The sequence below is a fragment of the Schistocerca cancellata genome, chromosome 4 (genome assembly GCF_023864275.1).
Source record: "Schistocerca cancellata isolate TAMUIC-IGC-003103 chromosome 4, iqSchCanc2.1, whole genome shotgun sequence".
NCBI lineage: Eukaryota > Metazoa > Arthropoda > Insecta > Orthoptera > Acrididae > Schistocerca > Schistocerca cancellata.
Window position 1 is genome coordinate 888,347,383 of NC_064629.1, and position 7,293 is coordinate 888,354,675.

Consider the following 7,293-nt stretch of genomic DNA (forward strand, 5'->3'; position numbering starts at 1 on the left):
TTAAAGAGGTTTAGCTTCACAATGTGAGCAAGTCAATTTGGTCCACCTCTGACCCGTATGCAATCGGTTATTCGGCTTGACATCGATTGGCATCGTACTGGACGTCGTCGTCTTGAGGCATATCGTGCCAAATTCTGTTCAGTTGGCAGGTTAGATTGTCAAAATCCTGAGATAATTGGCAATAATGCTCCAAACGTTCTCAATTGGGGAATGATCTGGCGACTTTCCTGGTGAATGTAGGGCTTGACAAGTACGGAGAAAAGCAGTAGAAACCCTCGCAGTGTGTGGACTTGCAGCCGGCTGGTGTGGTCGAGCGGTTCTAGGCGCTTCAGTCTGGAACTGCACGACCGCTATGTTCGCAGGTTCGAATCCTGCCTCGGGCGTGGATGTGTGTCATGTCCTTAGGTTAGTTAGGTTTAAGTAGTTCTAAGTTCTAGGGGACTGATGACCTAAGATGTTAAGTCCCATAGTGCTCAGAGCCATTTGAACCATTTGTGGACGCGCATTATCTTGCTGAAATGTAAGAGCAGGATGTCTTTCCACGAAAGACTACAAAATTTGGTGAACAATGTCGTCGGCGTACCGTTGTTATGTATGGGTGCCGCGGATGAAAACCAAAGGGATCCTGATATGAAAATAAACGCAACCCAGACCATCGATCCTGGTTGCGGGCCGTATGGTGGGCGGCAGTGAGATTGGTAACCCACCGCTGTCTCTAGATTAGATTAGATTAGATTAATACTAGTTCCATGGATCATGAATACGATGTTTCATAATGATGTGTAACGGGTCAAATTTTCCAGTACATGACATAATTAAGTTAATTTAACAACATAAGTAAGTTAATATAACAACTTTTTTATTTTTTTTAACTTTTTTAATAATTTTTTTGTTTGGTTTTTTCTTTTTTTCTTAATTTATATCTAAAATTTTCTCTATGGAGTAGAACGAGTTGTCATTCAGAAATTCTTTTAATTTCTTCTTAAATACTTGTTGGTTATCTGTCAGACTTTTGATACTATTTGGTAAGTGACCAAAGACTTTAGTGGCAGTATAATTCACCCCTTCCTGTGCCAAAGTTAGATTTAATCTTGAATAGTGAAGATCATCCTTTCTCCTAGTATTGTACTTATGGACACCGCTATTACTTTTGAATTGGGTTTGGTTGTTAATAACAAATTTCATAAGAGAGTATATATACTGAGAAGCTACTGTGAATATCCCTGGATCCTTAAATAAATGTCTGCAGGTTGATCTTGGGTGGACTCCAGCTATTATTCTGATAACACGCTTTTGTGCAATAAATACTTTATTCCTCAGTGATGAATTACCCCACAATATGATGCCATATGCAAGCAATGAGTGACAATAGGCGTAGTAAGCTAATTTATTAAGATGTTTACCACCAAAATTTGCAATTACCATTATTGCATGAGTAGCTGAACTCAAACGTTTCAGCAGATCATCAATGTGTTTCTTCCAGTTTAATCTCTCATCAGTGGACACACCTAAACATTTTGAATATTCTACCTTAGCTATATGCTTCTGATTAAGGTCTATATTTATTAATGGCGTCATACCATTTACTGTACAGAACTGTACGTACTGTGTCTTATCAAAATTCAGTGAGAGTCCATTTACAAGGAACCACTTAGTAATTTTCTGAAAGACATTATTGACAATTTCATCAGTTAATTCTTGTTTGTCGGGTGTGATTTTTATACTTGTATCATCTGCAAAGAGAACTAACTTTGCCTCTTCATGAATATAGAATGGCAAGTCATTAATATATATTAAGAACAACAAAGGACCCAAGACCGACCCTTGTGGAACCCCATTCTTGATAGTTCCCCAGTTTGAGGAATGTGCTGATCTTTGCATATTATGAGAACTGCTTATTTCAACTTTCTGCACTCTTCCAGTTAGGTACGAATTAAACCATTTGTGCACTGTCCCACTCATGCCACAATACTTGAGCTTGTCTAGCAGAATTCTTCTCCAGACAAGTTTTCTGCCTGTAATTTCATTGACTGGAGCAGAATTGTCTTCAGTGGTGAGTCCGACTTGAAACTGAATTCCGATGACCAGCGAAAATGTATCTGGAGAGGCCCCCAGAGCAGTGGGATACCAACCTGACCGTCGCCCGCAATACTGCTCGACAGCGAGCAGGAATGGTCTGGGATGCCATTTGTTTTCCTAGCAGAACCAATTTTCCTGTCATCCGCGGCACTCTGACGGCACAGCGGTAAATCGACGATATTCTACGCTCTTCATGGCAAGCCATCCTGAGCTTATATTTCAACAAGGCAATGCCTACCACACAGGCGAGTGTTCCCACTGCTCGTTTTCGTGCTTCTTTGACCCTACCTTGGCCAGTACAATTGGGAACGTTTGGAGCATTGTGGGCAGGGCTATTCAACCTGCTCGGGATTTTGGAAATCTAACGCGTAAATGGGACAGAATTTGGCACAAAATCCCTCAGGAGGACATCAAAACATTCGATCACTCATTGCCATGCCGGCTAACTGCTTGCTTAAGGCCGAGAGGTTTACCAATGTGTTGCAGACCTGCACAATTCGTGAAGTTCTTTCTCTTGAATAAATCATCTAATTTTTCTGAAACTAATACCATTTGTTTCCCTGTACATATATATTACATTTTCTGAATTCCTTCCCATTCGGATGATTCCTTCGTGGTGAGTCTTTTTCTTGTATTAGTGTTTGAAGTGAGTAACTGCGTGCGATCTCATGTGAGGAGTATGGTTTCGATTTTGTCTTGCTCTAACTCCTGTAAAAACATCCGTTGCGCTATGAGCAAGTTCTTGTCGCTACGAAATTTAAAAACAAACGTAATCAGATAATGTTTATTCAGATACGGGTTGGATGTCATACAAAGTGGTAATGTTTCAGGGCAGTAAAAATCGGAGTTATAGTCCTTTCTGAGCTCACAGGATAAAGTAGTGCAAAGCTTCCAACGTTCAGCTCTGCAAGAAGTGTTGGTTATAATTGTTAATCTCAGTAACAGATTTAATACGTCTGCTGTGTACCTTGTCGAGAAGTCAAAATGATTTTTGTCCTCTTCAGGTAGTACCATGGCTATCTCCAGGACATGTTTTCTTTCTTGCAGCGCGTTATGTTGTTATTTGTTGTGCTGTTTCTGAGATCAAAGACTGGTTTGATGCAGCTCTCGTTTCTAGACTATCCTGTGCAAGACTCTTCATCGTTGTGTAACTTCCACATCATCCATATCAACCCGGTTATTCTACTGAAGCCGTGGTGTTTCACTACAATCCCCCCTCCCCGTAGTTCCCCATTCCATTACTGAACTGATAATTCCTTGATACGCTAGGGCGCTTCCCATCTACTGTTCCGTTCTGCTGGTCCAGTTCTACCATAAAATCCTTTTTCCCCAATTCGGTTCGGTACCTCTTCATTACTTACTCTATTCACCCATCTTATATTCAGCATTCTGCTGTATCACCACATTTCTAGAACTGCTGTTCTCTTCGTATCTGAATTTCTAATCGTCCACGTTTCACTGTGATCAGACAAATACAATAAGAAAAGAGTTCCTATCATTTAAATTGATACTAGACGTTAGGAAATTATTCTTCTCAGACATGAGTTTCTTTCTATTGCAGGTCATCATTTTATGTCTTTTCTCTTCCCGTCATCATCACTTGCTTTACCGCCGTAATAGCAAAACTCAGCAACTACTTTTAGTATCTCATTTCGTACTTTAATTCTCGCAGCATCTATTGATTTATTTAGACTACATTTATTTTTGTTGTTCTATTTTTGTTATATACACCTCATAATTCCTTTTCAAGACACTATACCACTCTGTTAACTGATCATCTCATCCCTGGCAGAACGACAATGTTATCGACAAACCTTGATTCTTCTTTCTTGTCCTTGAACCTTAATTGCCTTCCCAAACATCTTCTGTGTTTCCTTTCTGCTGGCCCAATGTACAGTCTGAATAATATCAGTGATAGGCTGCAACCCAGTCTCACTTTGTTCTTAACTACTTCTCGTAGTTTCTCCATTCATCTATAAATAATTCGTGTCGATGTTTTGAATATTTTGCAATCGTGATTTTTTAAACTGATGGCTCGGTAGTATTCACATATGTCAGCACCTGCCTTCTTTGGAATGGAAATATTAAATTCTTCGGAAAGTACACTACTGGACATTAAAATTGCTACATCACGATGATGACGTGCTACAGACGCGAAATTTAACCGACAGGAAGAAGATGCTGTGATATGCAAATGATTAGCTTTTCAGAGCATTCACGCCTATAACGTGCTGACATGAGGAAAGTTTCCAACCGATTTCTCATACACAAACAGCAGTTGTGATGCCTAGTGTAAGGAGGAGAAATGCGTACCATCACGTTTCCGACTTTGATAAAGGTCGGATTGTAGCGATTGCGGTTTATCGAATCGCGAGATTGCTGCTCGCGTTGGTTGAGATCCAATGACTGTTAGCAGAATATGGTATCGGTGGGTTCAGGAGGGTAATACGGAACTCCGTGCTGGATCCCAACGGCCTCGTATCACTAGCATTCGAGATGACAGGCATCTTATCCGCATGGCTGTAACGGATCGTGTTGCCACGTCTTGATCACTGAGTCAACAGGTGGGGACGTTTGCAAGACAATAACCATCTGTACGAGCAGTTCGACGACATTTGCAGCAGCATTGACTGTCAGCTCGGAGACCATGGCTGCGGTTACCCTTGACGCTGCATCACAGACAGGAGCGCCTGCGATGGTGTTCTCAACGACGAACCTGAGTGCTCGAATGGCAAAACATTTTTTCGGATGAATCAAGGTTCTGTTTACATCATAATGATGGTCGCATCCGTGTTTGGCGACATCGCGGTGAAAGCACATTGGAAGCGTGTATTCGTCATCGCCATACTGGCGTATCACCCGGCGTGATGGTATGGGGTGCCATTGGTTACACGTCTCGGTCACCTCTTGTTCGCATTGACGGCACTTTGAACCGTGGACGTTACATTTCAGATGTGTTACGACACGTGGCTCTACCCTTCATTCGATCCCTGCGAAACTCAACATTTCAGCAGGATAATGCACGACCGCATGTTGCAGGTACTGTACGGGCCTTTCTGGATACAGAAAATGTTCGACTGCTGCCCTGGCCAGCACATTCTCCAGATCTCTCACCATTTGGAAACGTCTGGACAATGGTGGCCGAGCAACTGGCTCGTCACAATACGCCAGTCACTATTCTTGATGAACTATGTTATCGTGTTGAAGCTACAAGGGCAACTGTTCCTGTATACGCCATCCAAGCTCTATTTGACTCAATGCCCAGGCGTATCAAGGCCGTTATTACAGCCAGAGGTGGTTGTTCTGGGCACTGATTTCCAGGATCTATGCCCCCAAATTGCGTGAAAATGTAATCACATGTCATTTCTAGTATAATATATTTGTCCAATGAATACCCGTTTATCATCTGCATTTCTTCTTGGTGTAGCAATTTTAATGGCCAGTAGTGTATTTCACCTGTGTTACGTATCTTGCTCATTAAATGGAATAATATAGTTACCAATACTATTTTACCTCCAGAATATTTTCCTCAATAGGATGTCATCATGATTAAACCACGCATTAGAGCTGCAAGGCCTGGGGAAAAAATAACGAGTCTAATTTCCGCTTGATTTCAGCCGTTTGCACTCCGGCAAGGCTAAGTTGGCTAACGTTCCAAAGTTAGATCACTCAATCATACACATTGTTGCCCCTAAAACCACTGAAACTGCTATAGCTGATCCACGGGTTAGGCTGGCCTATACATAGATTCCGCTCCGCTGTTGTTACACACACGGTACGACTATCCTTACCGTTGACCTCCTCAAGGTCCATATATGTTTCATAGGCCAACGTTTTATTTCTGATAAACAATACTGCTCTTCAGTTTGTATTGCACGTTGAGCTACGCGTCCACCTATAACTGTCTATCTGAGGCATTTCCAACGACGAAAAACGAAACTCTCAGGTAGATGGATGTATAGAAATTTATGTTTATGATTATGACATACTACATACTTTCAACCTGTTGACAAAATCCTAGTATTTAAGTGTTGTGGTGGACTAAATAACACACTCGAAACAGCCTTGTCGGCATTTGATGTTGCTCTCTTAATCGGGAGATAACAAATGGTTCAAATGGCTCTAAGCACTATGGGAATTAACTTCTGAGGTCATCAGTCCCCTAGAACTTACAACTACTTAAACCTAACTAACCTAAGGAATCACATACACCCATGCCCGAGGCAGGATTCGAACATGCGACCGTAGCGGTCGCGCGGTTCCAGACTGAAGCGCCTAGAACCGCTCGGCCACTCTGGCCGGCGATCGGAGATAACAGAGTGGACCTAGCGGCGCTGCGCTCTGATGTAAGTAGACATCCAGCAGCTGCGCTTATGGAATCTCTTGAGAGCTTTTCTTCACTGAGGTCTTTCATTCGTGGCTGGGTCTGGCAGCGACTGTCTTTAGCTTTGGGTGCTGTCTGAGGTACCATATGTGACCTGGGACCTTACTCTTCGGACGACACCACAGGAAAATTTTAAAACTGGTCTTCATTAGTAGCGTAATTTTACGGTCCCTGTTAAGGAATTCTTGTCCAACTTGGTGATGGCCTTACTTCCTGAATTTCAGTAGCTTACGTGCTAGCAAAATTAAATTAACCTAAGACTGCTGCATCATTTTCTGTGAATGGTATGATTTGTGATCTACATTTTCCTCGTTTCTGATAGCTTGAGAACTAAATCTGAGGCGAAAACTGGTAACCATTGAGTCTAAAGAAGTGTGAGAACCTGTATGGAAAACTCAATCCTTCGGTAGTGAGATGCTAAGGTTCTCCATATAACGGAGTGCTTTTGTCTCCTTCACACGGAGACTGTCCCTCTTCCAGTTGGACAATGTGAACACCCCAATGTCAACATATTTTTCACTAGTTGGCTTTCAATACAGTGCTGTTGCTCTATGTTTTTTTTATGAAGATCTGATGAAATATTGGAAAACATGTGCCGATTGCGTTTAACAGTCGGTGACCAGATGAATAGACTTAAAAAAAACATTTAGAAGGGTGAAACTTATTTCGGCTATCACGAAATGTTTGTGTTGACACGTACAAATAATGGGTGGTTACGTAATACCTTAAATTAAAGTAATGGTGGACTCTTACATGTCACAGTGACTGCAGCGTGCATGGCCAGTACTACCGCGTTAGAATCCACGGCCTTCACATTAGGCTCGCTGCCA